Source organism: Martes martes (genome assembly GCF_963455335.1).
Source record: "Martes martes genome assembly, chromosome: 6".
NCBI classification, from domain to species: Eukaryota; Metazoa; Chordata; class Mammalia; order Carnivora; family Mustelidae; genus Martes; species Martes martes.
Window position 1 is genome coordinate 18,742,206 of NC_137893.1, and position 19,852 is coordinate 18,762,057.

At 38.4% G+C, this 19,852-nt stretch overlaps 1 protein-coding gene across 1 annotated transcript in view; it reads left to right on the forward strand.

Moving 5' to 3' along the window:
• HS3ST5 (heparan sulfate-glucosamine 3-sulfotransferase 5) overlaps positions 1–19,852 on the forward strand; it is a 154,363-nt gene that overhangs the window by 40,313 nt on the left and 94,198 nt on the right. The window contains exon 2 of the mRNA XM_080805128.1: positions 8,471–8,583. The gene's annotated coding sequence lies outside the window, so the exon portion shown is untranslated. The remainder of the gene's footprint in view (positions 1–8,470; positions 8,584–19,852) is intronic.

The window sequence follows — 19,852 nt, forward strand, 5'->3', positions numbered from 1 at the left end:
ATGTAAACACTATTTCGATACACAGACTTGTTTCTTTAAATCTGGACGTTAAAATGTGTAAGACCTCCTGTTCAAAACAAAGTAAATTTGCGTTGCAAGTTCTGAGCACAGAAGGTGGGATGGAATAGGAAAATATAACGTTCGAGCCCTGGTGAAGGAATTACTTGTTAGAGAGGGAGAAGCAGATGCACACAGGTGACTGCAATGAAAATGGGAAATTGCCAAGCAGAAGGCTTAATAGAGCAAGATTCTCAACTCTGGCTGCACAACAGAATCACCTTGGAGCCACCAGTTCTTGACAGTAACTAGCATGCAAGTTCAGACCACAGAAAAGAGTTGGTATGTAGAAATAAAAAATAGATTTAAAACCCAGAGCTTTTCTCTGCGCTTAAAAAAAAAAAAAAATCTGTACATATTCAACAATTACGCCTTTCTTTGTTTTGGCTGGAGGCGGGGGTAATGGGTAGACTTTTTATCATTTACCCTGGGTAAGCATTCAGGAAATGCTTTGTTACCAGTCTGACTCCATTTCCAGCCGCAACCCTGTGGAGTTTAGTTGAGTAATGTCTATACCTGAGAGTAGGCGTGCATGTATATATAATGCTCTGGGTGAATGAAAAGCAAAATTAGTTCTTTCAGAAATGTTCTCTTGGTTCTGATTAACGATAAAAATAAAAGCTGTAAGTTTCCACAAATGCTACAAGTGGCTTTTTCTTGCATTGTACCCATTTATATTTTCAGCAGCATCAGTGCATCTCTCTTGAAAAAGTCCTTCATTCAAGGACCACCTTGCAACCATAGATCATTTATGGATAATTTGGTAGATGATAGACATTCGAAATTGCTGTGACAGGTGTTTTCACATTGTTTTTACTGATCTGATAAAAAGCATATTGCCAGAAAAGAGTGTGAAGAACTTAAATTCCTCAGAATGAATTTGAAGCACCCTTTTGAAATGAGAATTGCTATAAAGAAGCATTTTGGAAAGAGATGAAGGTGGGGGTGGGAGTCCTTGAGATGAAAATACAGTTCAGTAAAACAAATGTAACTCTTTGATGGGAACTATATGTACCGAGCTTTAATTTATTCATCATTGTTATTGTCCTTGAAATTGTTTGCTGCTACCATCCACATGATGGCCCCGGGAAGCCCCGAAGGGAGCGGATGAAAACAACTCCACGTTTATGCCTGGTAAACTATTACAATATATTGCAGAATAAGAAATAAGAATTTACTGAAGAGACACATACTGAAGGCTAAAAAATACAGAGAAAGACTCTTTTTTGTATATGATGGCCAGTCAGTGCCAGCATTAATCTATAAAACCAGTGGCACCTGTGTTAAGTAATTTATATGGGAATAAAAATTGTTTTATGTAACTTTTGCTGTGGAAAATAATAGTCCGTTAAGCTCCTTGCATTTTTAGTCTTGACTTAAGAGAAGTGCTCCTGTGACACTTTAAAAAAATAAGAGTTCCACTTATCTCTTTGTAAGAGCTCATTCTCTTCATTCTGTGTCCTTCCCCTCGTACCCGCCGGCCCACACCCAGCTCCATCCACCCACCCTCTTAGCCCAAGGCATTTGTGAAATATGGAAGCGCTTATGTCATGCTGTTATTTGGTTGGGGTATTCTTTATAAATGCCTCCTGCATTTCAGAGGTGGTTTGAGGAGGTCAGCTAATGCAATTTCACTTTGATTACTTATTTGAATTTTGGATGCAAAGAACCCTGAACCAATTCCCTGAATTTGTCATAATCATAATTTCGTTATCCACAGCTGCTTCATTAGATTTAAGGTCCTTTCAAAAGAATATTGATTATTACAGCTCTTGATTATCTAATAACAATATTCATAAGATGCCCTCTTCCTCCAGCTCCATTCCCCTGCCGGACTGATAGGTCCTGATTTTAACTATTCTCCTTTTCCAGTCACAGCACACACCCCCCCACAGAAGTTACCACATAGTAATGACACAGCGATATAAAGCAAGACTTTCTGTTCTTTCAGATGTTATACATTATTCTCCATAAATCCTTTCTGTCCCCTTTCAGTTTACTGTTGTGGTTGCCATCAGCAGTCTGTTATCTTAACGCAAACCCAAGCATGGCATTGCAGAGTCTAACACTCTTCCGTGTCTCCTGTTACCACTTTGTACTTTCCTTGTAGAGAGAAGTGGTATAAGAAAGCCTTTGGACCCAAGTGTGAAACTTGTTTTTCCAGCTCGATGACATAATCGAATGGGAACATTAACGTTAACGCACACCATCTCAAATAAATTAACACATTTTTAAAAGTAGTTATATTTAACAATGTGTGTTATCACCAAAAGGGGAAAAGTATATATTGTCATATATGAACTTTTCACTCAAAGGATTCATTAAACTGTTTAACAAAGTGTTTGAGAACATCTAGAATATTCCAAGCGCTTGTCGAAGCAGCTAGAGATTCAACAGTAAAAAAGATAGACATGGTCTTAGCCTTCATGGAGCTTCTACTCTGTTGGCCATCCAGGGAGATAAGGAGGCAGTGATATCACTGTATGACAAAGACTTAAGTCTGGAGAGAACAGGATTCTACAGGATCTAAAGAAAAGACACCTAGAGAGAGAGAGAATTGTCAGGGAAATCTTCATGAGGAAAGTGACCTCTAAGCTGAGTTCAAAAAGAAGAGGAGAAATTAGCTGAGCTGATTGTTATAGAGCAAGAACCTGACATACTCAGGGAATTGAAAGAAGCTCTGGGTGAATGAATGAGCAAGAGTGGAGGAGAGACAGAAGAGGCCAGAGAGCAGCCGTGCAGGGTCATAGAGGGACACAGGATGAAGGGCGGGTTGTTGCCTTGAGGTACACTGGGTATCAAAAAGTTTTCAGGAGGCAGAGCCTGCATTGCCAAAAAACCAAGGATGATTTGATTTTGAAATTTATGATCTGGTAGGGAACCTGTAAGTTTAATTAAGAGGTAGCTAAATTTCTTGAGAGTCCTTGACTAGTTTTCTAGAAAATTCTTTGACTTAGCTCCTGTTACATATTTATAATTAACTGACTACTGTTTCTGTAGCTCTTTTTCTCGACACATTTTGGATTATATGCTTAAAACATATTTTATTGATGACTTAAAAGTTTCCTATTCTAATTACACACCTTTAATTTCTGGGTTTTTTCCCAACCAGAAATTGATATAATTAAAAATGTTGTGGTCTGCCAGGAAGAAGTACAAAATAGAAAATGTAACAGGCTATGGCATTACACTTAGAGTCAATTCTGTGCAAGTTTAATTCCCTACGCTTGTCAAAAGTTGTTAAAACATTGCTTGCCTTTTTTGAATATAAAATGTGGGCAGACATGTACTAATATATCAAAAAATGACACTTTGTCAAAGAGGGCTTTCATGGGAGAATGTTCTGAATAAAATGTTTTCTTTTACAAAGAACCCGACCTGTTTAACATTCCAAAGCAAACACAAAAGAACACAAAATGCCTGAACTTACTGCCAGTCACAACCATTGGTTTCATTTACCCTTTCATACTTTTTTTTTATATTCCAAAAATTGTTCCCCCAAAGAATTATCAGTTTTATTCCATGATAACCCTTATTTGAAGTAAAATAAAAGTAGCTTAGACCCTCCTCAAAATGGATGCCTTTCAGACGTACTAGCACTTCTGATAGTATGAAGATGATATGGTTGGCTCTGTCTACCGTTAGACTCAGTGTAATTTTATGTGAAGCAACAACTCCCTTATCTATTAGGAACACTTGCTGAGGCTAACTCTTTGGCAGATGAAATACAGAATTAAAATCTCAAACTAGTTTTCAAGGTTTTTTTCCACAGTCATTGGAAAATCTTTTAACCTAGGGAAAGATGGTAGCCAGAAAAGAATGGAAAACAGATGGCATTTAAAGGCCTTAGCAAGATTGACAAAGCAGATGCGCCTGTATGTCTCCCTCTCCTCATTCCTCACATAGTACTTCCCCGTTATGATTAATCTGTGATGGATCCAATGCTTCGGATCATCTGAGGATTTCCAGAATTAAGACAATGGTGGATAGTTGGAATGTCAAACTGAAAATCAATAGATAATTGGTTTTGGTCACAAACTCATATCATCTTACTGAAATAGGAGGGGTATCTCTATGTGTCACCCACATCCTTGGCAGAGAATACACTAAGTCTAACTCTCAAGTGGGAATATCATTCATTGTTTAGGGTACCAGGGAGAAGGGCTGAAAGAAATAGAAACAGATGGCAGTTGAGGTAATTGAGATACGGTATAGCTTAAGGCATCCTGGAATGCCACATAATTGTACTAGTGTGAAAAGAAGAGAAACATTCTATGTGACTTCATTTCACGGGGAAGCTGAGCCTGCCCAGAATTAAAATTCCTCAAGGGTGGGAGGGGATGCAAAAGGTTTGAGCTGATATCAGAGAATGGTAGGAACAGATTCCGCCACTAGGAGGGTTCATTGGAGAGTAGGAGACCCAGACCAGGTTTTAATTAAATACTAGAAAATTCTGTGTAGATTGATATGAGAGAAGACTGATATTGGGAGCCCCAGATTTTAAATCCCAATAGCTGAGCCAAATGTGTTGCCTTCGTCTTTTAATTAACTCGCACTATTATTGCAGGGGAGAGGTATTTTGCTGTGGTAGCAGGGGTGGTGGTAAGCATCTCGCAACAGAAAATGCTTCCTTTAGAGCTCTGAGCTGGTGAGCTGGGACAGTGAGGTGCAGAGCTATACAGTGCGGTTTTGCATCCGCCCCCATCACCACTAATTACACGGCCCTTGGCAGGTGCCTTAGACTCCCTAGGCCTCACTTTGTTCACCTGTAAAATGGGCCTAATGAAACCAGCTCATGAGGCATTTAGGTCAGTGTCAACACCTATTTAGTAACTAATAAATGATAGCAATATCATTAATAGACGAGTTTGCACAGCCTAGCACAGCACACCGAGGAGTAGGCTGCTCATGGGCGCTTTTCCTCATTGCACCAGGAAACCCACTTCAGTAGTTCTCGTGGGAGGTTAGAATTTCCTCCTATTCTGTAAGCCAGGGAAATCTGGTCCTGTGTTACCACCTGCTCTCTCTGGGTTCCTTAGGTATATAAACTATGTTGTGTGTTTAAATAGAAATTAAGGTCAGAACATTTCCTTGAAAACACATTCTGGTTCCATGATCAGACTGACTCAAAGGTGTTTTTTTTTTTTTTTTTAACACCGATTGTTGCACACTTAGGAATCATTTGCTAAAACAGTGGTTCCTCCTAAATGTATTAAAGCCAGAATTAGTTTATAAAATTTAGATCCCTTTAAAGTTAAGACAGTCATATCCTTGATGATATAGACTTTTATTACCTAAGAGGTTAAAGTACATATCATGTGTAACAAAGGAAATGGCAGTGACCTGTCAATATTGGGTTCTACTACATATTAGCCATTCTAGATACCCTGCAGTCATACCTACCACCAATGGCTCATTATGAGTTACAACTGAAACCAACACAAAATGCAGAGGAACCCTGATTTATCTTAATATTAAAATTTTACAGCACTTTTTGAGCTATTTTATAAATTAATTAATTTCGAAATGGATGAAGCAGTAACATTGAGGTTCAGCTAATTATCTGTAAATTAAATATAAGCATTTAAAATAACCATTTTAATTAAATACAAGACTCAGGCAACTAATCATTAAAAGTAGAATTGGTGACTTGAGATTTATCATTCTGAAACTACTCGCACCACACTTCTAATGAATTCTTTCCTCTACTTAAATGAAAGACAAAATGTATCTCCTCAGTGTGGCAGATAACCCTTTCTTAGGTCATTGTTTTCAATTTGAAATGGACTCAGAGCAAAAAAATTTGCTTTGCTACAGTCTCTTAGATACAAAACTGTAGTTACTCTTCGCTAAACCATTTCCAACATGACATTTATTTTAGTTCTTTAAAAATCTAAGAAAAACCCTAGTAATTGTAATAGTGTTTCTTATTGCAAAAAAATAGAAATATTTTGTAAGAAAAAATTATGCTTTTCATAAAGGAGGCTCAGAGGAAGAAAAATCTGAATAACTTGTGATTTAATTTTTTAAACTAAAATAATTTTTTACAACTTCAAGGATACTGAGGAGTAATGCTTTGGATAGCTTCATTTTATATATAGTAACTATATACTTCAAACTTTGTATTTGTCAGAATGTAAAAATATATTGCTATGTTCAAATTTCTCTATGGAATTTGTATATGTTTAAAAAAAATAAACTGTTGGCTAGTTTTTTTAGTGCAACGTAATTATCACTTAGCATGAACCATGATGCATGGTTAAGTGCTTAATAAACATTTGTAGGTTGAGTAAATGTATTGATAAGTTTTATAAAGTATGTTTTAAAAGATTCTCTTTTAAAACTATTTATTTTTATATGATACCTTCTACTTTATTCCAAATAGTGAATAAAGCCAAAGTGCATCTCCTTAGCACTTTGAAGGCGGGATGTTGTTCTGCTCTCCTGCCAAATACTGCTTTTCTGTGTCCTGGAATTAGAATAGACATTAAAAATCCAAGAGAGCAGTGCCCCTGCTGGCTGAGAGAGAGTGATGTAAAGGCAAGTTAGCTTGTTTTGTTCTTTGTGCTAAATACCTGCAATTACTGATTGTCACATTTTTCTTCTGTTGTAAAAACTGAACTAATTGAAGGTACTACCCTTAGGGGATGAGTTCTGCAATGTAACGAATGTTGAGTGCCCTCTTGAGTTTAGCATTTTAATTATTCATAATTATAATGATTTCTGTTTATTTGGGAACTTTAGAAATAATTCTAGCTTCTCAAACAAATTGAGACGCAGAGTGGTTGAGGCTTTGTTTTCCTCTGTCTCATGTTGAGGTCAGCAGCCTATGAGCATGTGAGAGGTTCTCACAAGCAATGGATCCACTTTTCTGTCTGATAAGTAGCCACTACCGATGTGTGCCATGTCCTGAAAAAACCTAATGTGCTTTTTTTCTACTAGTTCTCTGGTTTCTCTGGAACCGTTTGGGCAGTGTTGGGATAGTGAGGTGGAGAATGGGATTCAAGTGGAAGAACTAGACATAACGTATGAAAGTGTGTTAATCAGAGAAGAGATACAAGAGATTTGGCAATCAGCCAAATGTATACAATTTTAGTCTTTTTCTTGAAAAAGATGTGGTGGGTGTGGGGTGCCTGGATGGTGTAGTTGGTTAAGCATCTGACATTTGATCTCAACTCAGGTCATGATCTCAGGGTCCTGGGATCGAGCCCCACATTGGGCTCCACACTCAGTGTGGAGTCTTTCTGGGATTCCCTCTCCTTATCCCTCTGCCCCTCCCCCCACACGCTCTTGCTCTCACTCTCACTTTTTTTTTTTTTTAAGATTGTATTTATTTATTGACGGAGAGCACACAAGCATGGGGAGCAACAGAGGGAGAGGGAGAAGTGGGTTCCCCACTGAGCAGGGAGCCTGATGCGAGGCTCAATCCCAAGACCCTGGGATCCTGACCTGAGCCGAAGGCAGATACTTAACCAACTGAGTTACCCAGGTGCCTCTCTTGCTCTCTCTCTCTAAAACAAATACATATTTTTTTTTTAAGAAAAAAAGCAAAACTTAAAAAAAAAAGTGTGTGTGTGTAAAAGATGAATATTCTGGCCATTTGGGACCAGAATAATCTTTATATCTACTATTAAATATATATTAGTGATAATGATGTATTGGGACTGGGTCCTGCAATCTATTTAAATGTCATATATACTCTTAATAATAGCCTGAGGAAAAAAACAATGAAATATTACTTAAAAAAAAAAAGTTTGGCATTGCAAACCTGTTTCATTGCAGTCTGTTTCATTTTCTCGTCTCCTTCTTTCTTTCTTTTTTAATCTAATACAACACTCTAGTTTTAGAGCCAAACATGTACTCCGCAGCTAGAGAATTACTCAGGTCTCCTAGTGTTCTATATTCAACTTAGGAAGAAGCAGCAAGTGCTTAATATATTCAAGTAGTAGGAAAGGTAAAAATGATTTGTATGGATAATGATCATACGGCTATAAAAGACAGTCTGGAGATACACAATGTGGGCATCTTTAAGGAGAGTACGTTTAACCTCTCTTACCTAAAAACTTCAATAGCAGAAACAGGGTTCTGCTGTAGGAACATTATCTGAAAGTGCATGTGGGTAGTCCCCAACTTAGAAGTCCATCTCTAATCCAGGGGAATTAACGGTTCCATATTCCAGGGTTAGGCTCAAATGTAAGCTCTGCTGTTCATCAGCAAATTGTTTAATAAAGGACCTGGAAGTACCCTTTAAAAAAGAAAGAAGGAAATCTGATCATCCAAAATATACTTCTTCCCATAACATATTTTTACCCACTGCTACTGAGGAACAGCAACAAAAACAAACAAAAAAAAAATAATAAAACAAAATAAAAGACTAACTGGAAAATCACTTTTTCTCCGTCTCTACCCCCAGGTGCTAGCAAGCAGGGAACAAGCCAAAAGGACCGGAGGTAGGTGAGAGGAGGCCATGGAACATCCACCAAGCAGATAATCATCGCGGGATCCTTGCGAAGTGTCTGAATGTAGGTATGTGTCCTGAGGACTAACATGCTCTCGGTGATGGAACTTTCGGTCCTCCCACCCCATGGGTTACACATCTGCCATCTCATCAGCCTTTGGAAAAGCACTACTTGGCATGACATGGCACTGTCCATGCAGACACACCACCTTTCAGAAACTCCCAGTGGCTCTTCTATGAGAGGAAGTCCTTCCTCCTCTCTGGGCTTCTCAAATGTTCTAAAAAATGACTTGAAAGTGCCTCCTGTTCTCCAGTCTCAGTGTTCCCATATAGAAACCTTCCCACGGACACCAAACCTTATTTCCCAAACACAGAGCGTCTCTGTCCTTGCTGTCTCGGCTATCTGAAATAACTTTCCCAAATCCTCCTTCCTGGTTTTAGTTCTGCTTTTCCTCTAAGACCTAAGTCAAGTTCCACCTACATCACAAAAATGGTGCTGCCGATTTTCCATCCCAGCTATGTCCTTCCTTCGAACCCGCCATAGAACTTGTAGTTACACCGCGCTCTGACATTTGACATCTTGTGTTATGTATGACTTTGTCTCTCCTTATGCATGTGCCCTGCATCCTCAGTGTAACTATTTATTTCTGGAAAGGTGGGAACTATTGAATTTTTTATACCAAAATCCAGGGTGAGGAGTAGTGGGCATGGAATGAGCCGCTCTGCCAGCAAGGGGACAAAGCGAGATGGTGAAGAACATAGATCCGCAGTGAGACTGCCTGAGCCTGAGTTTGAACTCCCGCTCAGCCAGCTAGTAATTGGCCGTGGCAAGGTGCTTCAAAAAACTTTCTGTGCCTCAATTTCCTTATCTCTAAAATGGGAATAATTAATACATCCATCCCCTGGAGTTATGGTAAAGTTTAAACCAGTTAAATAAAAAATGCTTTGAATAGTCTAATACGTATGCAATGCTCAAAAATTGTTACCTAGTAATTACTGTGCATACATGTAATAGTCCATCTCAATTAAGGTTTTCAATGATGTCATAAGGTAGATTGCATTATTCCCACTCTAAAAGGAGGAAATCTATGGCCCTGAGAGGTCGGGTCATTGCCTAAAATCACAAGAAGAGGCACAATGAGAGCCAACTTGTCTGACCTTAAACCCTGTGTTGTTTCACACTGCACATTGCCTCATACACGACTTACTGGTGCTAACGATGCAATGTATAGCTTAAATCAAATTATGCTGAGATTTCACTAGCCTTGACCTTGAAAAATCTTTTCAATGTGCCATGTTTTAGTTGCCTGTAAATACTTTTCTTATGGGCTAATCCAAATGGAGTGGAATTATAATTACCTTTTTTTTGGTTGTCTGTCTGGTTTGACTGGGAGGCTAAAATTCAACTCAACAAATATTTCTGTTTGCAGGCACTCAAGGAGAAGGATAGAGAAAATACCAAATGGATAGTTTTGCCCTAGAGTATTTTATAATCTAGGTGACTCAACTCATGGAAACAAAGCAAAACACCTCACATATTTTTAAACCTTTCTTTCCTGGGTCTCTTTGAGATTGGCTCTTCATGCTCCTTTCCTCATCCCATGTCATAATATGGTCTGGATACAGTACCACTGCCTATAAAAATAACACTTTGGGGTTTGGCTGAATGTGCCATTCAAAAGTAAACTCTAATATGTATAAGCTTTTAAATCATTTTATTCTATTTGAAATTATTTGGGAGAATTTTCAAAAAGTCCTGTTGAACTTGGCAGACTAGCCCCTCTTGGAGTATCTTTATTTTCTAGGAAATCAAGTCTGGTTCTTGTCACTGCCAAAATTCCTTGGCTGCTGCTACTTCTTTGTGCATCTGTAGTACTTAGCACTGTGCTGGGATATAGTAGATGACTGCTAAACCCTTGGTTCAATGAAGTGTTGCCATCCTAGTGATACAGTAATATACTCAGCTCTCCTGGCCCACCACTGGTTTACAGAGTAACTTCAGAGATCCTCTGTAGACCTAAAGGAGCTAGCTTTAGGTGAAGACTCAACAAGAAGTCTTGTTTGGGATTGGAAGGACTAACATTTTTTTTTTTTTTTTTTTACAAATATCCTCTTGCTTTTGTAACCAGATAACAAGTATGCCTTATTATGCGAAATGTTTCTTATATTTCCAATCAGAGATTCATGATACGTGTTTGCATATTTTTTTAAGATTTTATTTGTTTATTTGACAGATGGAGATCACAGAGAGGCAGGCAGAGAGAGAGAAGGAAGCAGGCTCCCTGCTGAGCAGAGAGCCCGATGCGGGGCTCGATCCCAGGACCCTGGGATCATGACCTGAGCCGAAGGCAGAGGCTTTAACCCACTGAGCCACCCAGGCGCCCCGGAAGGACTAACGTTTTTGAGCACTTGCCTTATTCTAGGTTTTTTACTTTACATATACCATTTCATTTAACCATCAGAGTAACTCTATGAATTAGGTATTGGTATCCCCCATTTACCAACAAGGAAGCTGAAATTCAGGGTCTAACCAATATATGTAAAAATCACACAACTAGTGAAAAGAATTTCCCACATAAGTCTAATCCAAAGACCAACAAATGGTGAACTGTGATGGGGGTGAAGTGAGCCCAAATTCAGAGTCAGGACGGCGGTACTCTATTTGGACACTAGCTTCAAGTGACTCAGGCACATCAGATAACTTCTTCATGCCTGTTTCCTCGTCTCATGTCACTTTATCATGAAGATCAAACATTTGGTTTGTAAAATAGCCTTGAAATTATCATTGGTGCTCTAAACATAAGCTCTAGTTAATGCGTCTGGTAAAAATAGACACTGAAACAGGTTAGAAGCCCCCCGAGTGGTTTGATGGATATGCCAGGCAGTGAAAGAAAGCAAAGGCCAACAACAAGCAAACGCCCTGCCTTTGTAGGGATTTTGGGGGCAGAGCTAGGAAAGACTGCTCTAGTGCTAATGCCAGTCCAATGCTGTCAGTCATCGGTCACTAAGTGGCGGTTACCCATATCGTATGTCACATCATGTTTTAAAATGTAAGTGTAATGGCCACAATTGCTAAACTGAATAGAGGGTGAAAGGACTGAATAGAGGATAAAACAGTGGAAACGAGGACTGTTGCATCAGGAGCTGTAGACCTTGCATAAAGAATGGTTGTTGTTAGGCTGCTCATCTGAAGGATTAAGGGTAATGCTGTCCTAGGGGGGGCCTGGGTGGCTCTGTAAGTTAAGCATCTGCCTTCAGCTCAGGTCCTGATCCCAGGGTCCTGGGATCCAGCCCCACATCAGGCTCCCTGCAAGGCGGGAGCCTGCTTCTTGCTCTCCTCCCCACTTGTGCTCTCTCTCTCTTGCTATCTCTGTCACTATCTGTCTCTCTCTCTCAAATAAATAAATAAAATCTTTAAAAGAAAAAAAAAAGAGTAATGCTGTCCTTAAACACTTGGTTCTCAAAGTACACATGTGTATGGAACACCCCAGGGGCCTTAGTGGGAACCAGCCTGCTGCTTCTTGAAGCGATCCATCCAAAAGTTGTTCAGAGCAACTCATGACACTTCAGGTTGTGGCTAATGTCTGCTTTTGACCTTGTAAACATTGAGGGAAGTAATGTATTTGGTGAGTTTTAAGCATGTGCTTCAGTGAAGTTACTGTGCTGGTAGAAACAACTTAGTCTTATGAACTGTAAGGTGCTTTCCATTCTTGAGCATTTAATTGCATTTCTTCTGAGTTTAGATAAGTAGTCATTAATATCAACATCTGATCTAATCCATGATGTAAGAAAGTTACCCATATTTTTGCTTTTCATTTGTTTACGTAATAAGTTCCAAAAACCACCTACCAGATTTTTTTAAATTGTATTTGAACCTCAGTGACAACAGTGGCATACCTAACTGATACTTTAAACAATATTCAAGAAGTCAAAGAGAAATTAAGAAAGCGCTTCTGGAAGTGTCTCTTGTTAAAGCCTGCCTAGAGAAGGCTTCCACTGTTGAGATGGAGAATCTGTGACCAGTTACTCAGTTTCATCTAACCAATTTCAACTGCCAAGGATTTCTAAAAACATAGGCCTATGACATAACACATTTGACTTTTAAGTAGCTGCCTTAATATTTGAGTTTTATCATTATTGTTTGTAACTAAACATCTTGACGGTAGAATGGGTTGCCAGAATAATGATTGGAGTAATCACAGCAAAGAGTGGTTGATTTGGGGAACACTTTTAGAGCATTGTCTCAAGTTATAAAGGTTTTTTGGTTTTTTTTTTAAAGATTTTATTTATTTATTTGACAGAAAGAGATCACAGGTAGGCAGAGAGGCAGGCAGAGAGAGAGGAAGGGAAGCAGGCTCCCTGCTGAGCAGAGAGCCCCATGCGGGGCTCCATCCCAGGACCCTGGGATCATGACCTGAACTGAAGGCAGAGGCTTTAACCCACTGACCCACGCAGGTGCCCCTGTAAAGGTATTTTGTACACTATAAGTCATTATACAAATATTATTTATAAGAATAACATTTATAGGGGCACCTGGGTGGCTCAGTCGTTAAGCGTCTGCCTTCGGCTCGGGTCATGATCCCAGGATCCTGGGATCGAGACCCGCATCGGGCTCCCTGCTCAGCGGGAAGCCTGCTTCCTCCTCTTCCACTTCCCCTACTTGTATTCACTCTCTCACTGTCTCTTTCTCTCTCTCTCTCTGTCAAATAAATAAATAAATAAATAAATAAATAGAATCTTTAAAAAAAAAAAAAAAAGAATAACATTTATAATATCGAGTTATGTTTTTCTGCAAAGATATGAAATATAATGGAGGGAAATTTTCCTACTTTTACTTAAAAAAATACTCATGAACGTAGGTTCTTTAACATAGAGCAGGATAGCACCTGAGAGACGACTCATAAGAATTATAATATCTACTGTAACAGAGTGCTTGTTCTATGCTAGACACTTTAAAATACATCACTTTGAATTTTTAGAATGTCCCTGCAAGATTTTGTTTTCTTCATATACCCACCTATACAATTGGGGCTCAGATCCATCAGTAAATAGATTAATAAACTAGTAAATGGTAGTTCCCCAAGTTAAAAATGTTTTAGCCTGCTGTACTCATACTTTTTAACTATTGGGGAAGCCATCTTCCTCCATAAGCAATAGGAAGTAAGGAGTCAAAAAGCTCTCAAAACAAAAATGATAATCGTAGCTACCATTTATTAATGTGCCAGATGTGGGGGTAGGTGCCACAGGGTGCCCTTGAATTCATAGCCTCATTAACAGCTCATAAGGAGTTCATTCATCTCGGGTTTTTCAAGTGAACTAGATATTAATATTTTCTTTTGCCTTGTGAGAATTTTAGAGTTCAAAGGCATTGAGTCACAGATCCAAGATGGCATGCCCAGTAAGCAGCAGAACAGAGTTGCCAAGCCAGGTCTTGATGAGTTCCAAAATCCATATTCTTTCTGCAGAATATTATAAACTAAAATACATTTCTGATTTATAAAATAAAGATTCTGCACTGCTGCATACTCTTTTTTCTCTACTCTTTTTTTCTCTAAATTTATTCTAAGAATGATTTTAGTTTTATTTAAAAGTTACTGAGCTTTCTGTGGCTAAGGAATTTTCAGAAAATGAGTATTAATTCAATGAATGTGTACTACTTTGTGTTTATCCTAATGGTGCCCAAATTTACATTAAAGTTATATTGTAACATTATAAAATCTCATGTGGTCAACTTATATTTCATAATCTAGGACTTCACTAAGAACTTAAATATGAAAACAGATTTATTAGGCTCACATACAGAAATTGCTGCTCTGGAATACCACAAGTTACCAGCACAACTGAGTAGCGTTCATGCTCATCTCGCAAGAAGCCTAGAGAGGCATTTTGCATTCATTCATTAAACGGGTGTCTACTGATTGCTAACTATTTTCATAACTTCATGCTAGGGAGATTGGCAGATAATAAGAACACAAACCCCCCTACCCTTAAAGAGTTTTACAAATTAATTAAGGAGAAAAGACTAGGAAACCATGAAGCAATGACAACTGAAGTTAAGCCATATTGCAACAGTGAAATAAATCATTTTAATACCAAAAACTGACAAACAAACAAACAAAACAAAACAGTGAGTGTTCCAGTTTCGTGGCTGGAGGTGCTGACTATGGGTTGAAGTAGTGAAAAAAGCTTCCTAGAAGGAAGGCAACTGGCTCGGCAGAGAGGATGGATGGTACCTGCCAGACAGGCGCTATGGTAGAAGTGGCCAGGCAGCAGGGGCATTTATTATCCCGTAGCTTTGTGCAGGGGAACTGGAAAAGACGAGATTAGAAAAGGAGGTGAGGCCAGATAGTCAAAGGCTTTGATTCTAAGCTAAAGACTCTGGCCTTTGGCCTCCAGGTGATGAGAACTCATTGAAAATTTTTGAGCAGCAGAATGACATAATTAAAAAAGAGTGCTCTAAAAAAGATGAATTTGGCAGGAGTCGGCAGGATGGATTGGTAGAGAACAGGAGCGGAGAAACTACCACAGTAATTCAGTTCTAAGGTGATGAGGTTGTAGACAGAAGTGACAATGGGATAGAGGGAAAGAGTAAATGCAAGCGATAGTGCAAAGAAGGACGGAGAGAAGGTGACGACGGTATGTGGGAGAGAAAGACACAAAATATACCAAGTTTACGTTCTGTTTGGGAACTTTTACAGTTCACAAAGTATATAGAGTTCGCTGACATTATACACACTATTCATGGTCTGAGGTGTCACTGGGTGCCAGGAACATCTTGCTTTTATTCCCTGTAGCATTTCTTTTAGCAAAATCTGCAGTGAAGTTCTGATTTCCAAGAGATAATAAATACGATTATAAAAATGCCTGGGAGAGTAATTGTAGCTTTATGTTGTACTACTCCTGCTACTGTGACTACTAACAGTCATGACTACAGTTCTAGGATGGAAGCATAATTAGATGAGTAATGAAAACTCAACTAAACAATCCTGTTTAACTTACCCCCAAATTTCAGTTTCATAGTTCACCTGTTGTTGGTTTGTTTTCTTTTGTTTTGTTTTGTTTTACCAAATTGACTTTCAAAAAGTCATTAATTGATTGTCCGGAATACATTATTTTCACAGATATATTAATATGATTCTCTAGCAGTTTAGAGCTTATTTGGTGCTTTCCTGCTAGGACTAATTCCATTGTCTTCGAAATGTCCATGTATAGTAATTGTTGTACTTTACAAATGGAAAAACTGAGCCATAAAGAAAGTGAATTAATGATTGATCCTAAATACTGTGAGAGCTCAAGAACCTATCTTACCTGTGGGCCCACTGGACTAGAGAGATCAAATAAAACTAGAAAGACATTGATAATCTTTTTAGTTATCTAGGTTTAGTGAAATACCGAGTGCCAGGCAAATGTAGCCTTCTTACCTAGAACACACACACACACACACACACACACGTGCATGCACGTGTACACACACACAAACACACACACACACACACTCCATTGCATTACAATGATATATCTTAGTTACTTCAAAAAGCAAGTGTCATTTTAATATTACTTAGATGCTGTTTTTAATGCCTCGAGTAAAACATATTGTAGCTTCTAATATTAATTCATTCCCCACTTAGAATTGTTAAAAATATTTATGATCTGGTATAGAGCAAAGCATTTTGTTATCCATTTTCTCCAGCTTTGATATAAAAGCATTCTTCAGCTGTTTTCTAGGGACGGATGTTGTCAAAGTTTGATGGTAATTTATGTTGTCAGTCCATTAAGTTGATTTTATGGCAGCCAACACAACTATTGTCCATTTATGAGAAACCCGAGGACCACTCCGGGTCTCCACGAAGGCCGTTTGATACCTGCCCTCTCATATGGCTGACCTTGAGGGGAGTTGACTTTGGTAATTTATGGCAAACACCATCTAGGAAGACCTATTTGCAAGATTCACTGTCATTTAGTGCTAAATGATCATTGCTGAGTCCAGAGACAATCTGAGCTCCTGACAGAGCAATCCCATAAAAAATATTGCCTCCCCACCCAGGTGTCCTTTCCAATTATCTGGAGTAGAAATTAATACTTTTAAAAGCTGCTAGTTTTTGAAAGGTTATTACAATTTATTCCAGCGGTTTCTTTTCCACATTATGATGAATTAGTTTATTACACCATTATTTTCCGTGTCAGCTTTTTAGAAGATTGAACCATAATGTTGAAACATTAGCGTGAATGGCAAACATACTACTTTACAGCTGAGTAATATATTTCTTTGAGAAAAATGTGCTCAGTTTTTAATAACAGGTAATTTTATGTTTATGTTCCCTAATGCTGTTGTCAGGTGTTATTTATTTCTGTTTGGTAAGAACTGGAGAACTTTCTTTTAAAATGTTAATGGGGAATTTGGACAGATTTTAGAGTCACAGTAAGAATATACTACTTGAAAGTAGAAAATATAAATTGCAAGTGGTTTTTTTTTTCCTGAAAGCTAATATTTTCTAAGGTTTTCTTGACACCAATTTAATGTATGAAGACTTCCAGGGAGAGTGATACTACTCTCAATTTTTTCCTTAAATTCAGTTGGCGGGAGATTTTTTTGGTTCATTTTTCTAAGGTCTTAATGACTTCCATGTTTTTCTTTAATAAAACTTCTTTATCTTAAATCATGTCTTTCTTCATCAATAATTTAGTGATATTCTGTCATTTACAGGTGTTTTGTAAATAATACTAATTAGCACTATGATGGAGATTTATTTTTTTCAGTCATTATTCTCTATTATATATTTACTAAAATAGTAAAGAAGTATGGGTAATTTCCTCTTTACCAGGTACTTAAAAAATACTCGTTGTACCTGTCTGTGACAAAGATTGATGAGAAACATTCTACAGAGTGCCCAGTGGAGTGTACCTTTATTCATAGAGCAAATATATTTTTAATGCTTATTATATGCCAAACATTACACAGCTGTTCATAGTTGGGACATGGCCAGAGCAACAGTTTAGAAATTCAGTCTTTTTTATTTCTGTTACAGTTATTTTTATCCCTATAGTTAAAAAAAAAATACAACTCCACAAAAATTCTGACTCTTGAGTAAACTGAGCAAATAAGCAAATTCAGTAACAACTTGGAAGTTTTACATTTGCTACCTCCAATCCAACAAATGCTTGCCAAAGGAAGTACTGTTTTTTGTTTTCTCATCAAACACATTTGTTTCTTTAGCAAATGTTTTCAATATTGAAGTATTTATTTTTGTTGACATGACTGAAGCAAATGTTAGTTTTAGCAGAATTAAGATTCACAACATTCTTAAGTATTTCCCATGTGCCTGAGAATTTCTTGATAATGGAGGAGATGGATGACAGGAAATGCCAAAGTTTCTCCTTTTGGGGGGAAAGGGGTATGATTTTGCTGACGTATAATATACATGCAGTAAAAAAGATGCACATATAATAAGCATACAGCTCAGTGGGTTGTTGTGAAGTGAACATACCTATGTAATCTGCACTCAAAGCAAGAGACGGGGTACCTGGGTGGCTCAGTGGGTTAAGCGTCTGCCTTTGGCTCAGGTCATGATCCCAGGGTCCTGGGATGGAGCCCCGTATCGGGCTCTCTGCTCAGTGGGGAGCCTCCTTCCTCCTCTCTCTCTCTGCCTGCCTCTCTGCCTACTTGTGATCTCTGTCAAATAAATAAATAAAATCTTTAAAAAAAAAAAAAAAAGCAAGAGACAGACATCACCAGCATTTCAACATTTCCTCTCCCAGCTGATCACTCTCCAGCCCTCCCACCCCCTACCGTTCTTCCTACTGTTGACATCATACATTAGGCTAGACAGCTTTTTGAAATTTGTATAAACAAAGTCATGATAAAATTATGACTTCTTTTGTTCAACATCGTGTTTTTGAGATTAATCCGCCTGGTTTGCACGTGATTGTAGTTTGTTTTCATCGCTACATGGTATAGTCCATATGTTGATTTGCCCAGTCTACGACCGATGTTCACTAGATTGATTCCAGTACGGGATCATTGCAAAAAACAAAAACAAAACTACTGTGTTAGCATTTCCATCTGTGTCATTTGGTGAAAAATAGAAGCACCTCTGTTGGGTATATTTCTTGGAGTATTGGGCCGGGCCTCAGGGTAGGTACAGGTTCAGGTTTCGTAGATATGGCCACCCAGTTTTCCTGAGTCCTGGCAATCTCTTACACTTACTAGTTATTTTCCTTTGGACCTTAAGCTTAAAAATACTTGGGAGGACCGGGGTAAGTAATTTCTAGGTTTCTATCAGGCCTGAAATACTGTAATTCAGTGCTTGTTTACAAAAGAGAACATTGGCATGGATTTGCACAAAAGGCAGATAATGAGAATCTGCTATTTGGTTTTCCATTATATTTCTCGATTTGCATTTGCATCTGGATTTGACTGTTAATGAACCTGAGCATTCACATGTGGTGCTAAATAATGAATTTACAGTATCTGGTACAGAAAAGCTGGAGAGTTTTCTGGTTTATCCAGTCATATTCTTCCACATATGGAACATATTTCTTGCCAGGCTGATGGTAGTACCTGGCCGAATGCAAAACAGCACCACTCTTCACCGTTCCTGGTTATTTTCACTGGAGAAGAGTAGCACAGGGGTTGTGTGGATACATCTCTTGTGGCATTTTACACAAAACAAGTATTCAGTACATTTTGTTGAATGCATCCATTTTATCGGATAGGGTTTCTTTGGTGGGGGGGGGCACTTCTGGGTTTCATGTAATCTTGGCTCTGCCAACTGACTTTGGCCAAATTGTTTATCTCTCTTAGCATCATTTTCTTCATCTGTAATTTGGAGAAAAATAATGGCCCTGCCTCATATGTCGCTGTGAGGACAAAAGGACAGTGCAGGTGAAGCTCTGTGTGCAGTGCCTGCACACGAGACTCAGTAGCTGTTAGGTGGTGTTGTAGTTTGTTTATTTCTCTTTCTTCTTTTCTTTTTTATTTTTTTTTATTATGTTCTGTTTGTTTTTTAATTTTACGATGGGTGTTCTTCCAACTTCTGTCTAAAGATGTAAAGATTCTGTTGCTCATGCTTCAAGAAAGTAGGCAGACATGCTATAAAGTCAATTGGAACTCGACCACTAGATTTTATCCTTTCTTGTATTAATGTTTCCACAAAAACTTTTTTTTTAAAGATTTTATTGATTTATTTGACAGAGAGAGAGATCATAGGTAGGCAAAGGCAGGCAGAGAGATGGGGGAGAGCAGGCTCCCTGTGAGCAGAGAGCCCGATGTGGACCTCGATCCCAGGACCCCGGGATCATGACCTGGACCGAAGGCAGAGGCTTAACCCACTGAGCCAC